Raw genomic sequence first — 604 nt, 5'->3', positions numbered from 1 at the left:
GAATTGCTAAAGCTAACCTGGTTGAATAGCTTAAATCTGTAAAAGTTGTAATAATAGTTGTATAATGGTTGTAATTAAGATGAATAACAACACTAATGTAAAAAAGATGTGTAAAAAAGATGTGTAAAAAAGATGTGTAAAAAAAGTTTAAAAAAACTTGAAATGCTAAAGCAAAACTGGAGAAATATCTTAAATCAGTAAGAAAAAGCTTAAGTAGTAAAATTAGATGAAAAGTAGGAATGGTTTTGGTCTGCGTTTTGCTCAGAAATGTGGACAAGGTTTTACATGGCAGTGAATGGAGGAATATTCTGAACGTTTGTTGTTTGAATGCTCGCTGAGCAAAAAGTATAATTGTATAATTCATATTGCAAGAATGAGCATATTGGCTGAAACTAGACAAGAATACCTACGTTTTGATGTACAAATTGTCCATGACAAATTAGAATTGTTGGCGTGGGAACAAGTTATAGAGAACGGAGTAAGATCATTTTTTCGAAGCGCTTCACTCTGGTGACATCACTCCATTATAAATGCAGAAAAATCCTAAAAAGTACACTATACTTAAACTGCTTTTCCACAAAAAACTGTAAAATATATCAATCTG

The sequence above is a fragment of the Etheostoma spectabile genome, chromosome 20 (assembly GCF_008692095.1).
Source record: "Etheostoma spectabile isolate EspeVRDwgs_2016 chromosome 20, UIUC_Espe_1.0, whole genome shotgun sequence".
Lineage (NCBI taxonomy): Eukaryota > Metazoa > Chordata > Actinopteri > Perciformes > Percidae > Etheostoma > Etheostoma spectabile.
Note: the sequence above shows the minus strand (reverse complement) of the source record.